Genomic DNA, 935 nt, shown 5'->3' on the forward strand with positions numbered 1-935 from the left:
TTCATATCTACTATTGATTGCAATTTTTGTGGGAAAAAAAAAAAGGGGAAGCTCGGTGCGCTAAAGCTCGTGTTATGGCAGGGTCCGATCGAGGAAGAGTCCCACCACAAGGGTGTAATGTACGCATTCTTACCTTGCATTTTTGCAAGGTGTTGTTACAAGACTTAAACTCGTAACCTCCTGGTTATATGACAGCAATTTTGTGAATATATATATATAAAAGTAATTCATGTTATGCGTCGAAAGTACTAATTAAGTTCAGATGAATCTGATGTCTATGCTACGTTTGTCATCATCACAAAAGCAGAAGCTGATTAAGATTTTAAACTTTTTGTGTGTGGTTTGCGTGTGTGCGCCAATGTGTAGCATACGTAAAGAATAGTTTTCTAATATATTTTTTCCTATATGTATTATTTTATTTATTTTAATATATTTCATTATATATTGCTTTGTGTATGCGTGCCTTCGACTAATTTGAAGTGACAGATCTACATAGGGTCCAAACAACATAGGATTTTCATCATAATAAGGGAAGTTTGAGATGGCACAGATCATAATATATACTATTGCCAACCAACTATAAAATCATGAGCTTGTTATAGTCGGTCTTAACCTCCTAAGGTGAGATTAACTTAGTACTCCAATCTCAAAAAATATTTAGTAAAAATGGCTGATTTAATAAATTATATCTTACTTTTATTATTTTTTGTTATGAGTGTGAAATAAATTAAAGTGACACTAATCTTAGAACGAAAAAAGTATTAAGTAAATATTTCTTTCCGTTTATGCTTGATAGAAAGCTTACCTTTTCTTTCTGTTAGAGTCCTGAGGTTGTTGTGATCGGTTCAAGAAAAGATCTTCTCAGCGCGAAATTAAATTTAATTTATTATAATATTTTTTTTAAAAAAAAAAAAAATATATATATATATATATAT

Source organism: Capsicum annuum, chromosome 11 (genome assembly GCF_002878395.1).
Source record: "Capsicum annuum cultivar UCD-10X-F1 chromosome 11, UCD10Xv1.1, whole genome shotgun sequence".
NCBI classification, from domain to species: domain Eukaryota; kingdom Viridiplantae; phylum Streptophyta; class Magnoliopsida; order Solanales; family Solanaceae; genus Capsicum; species Capsicum annuum.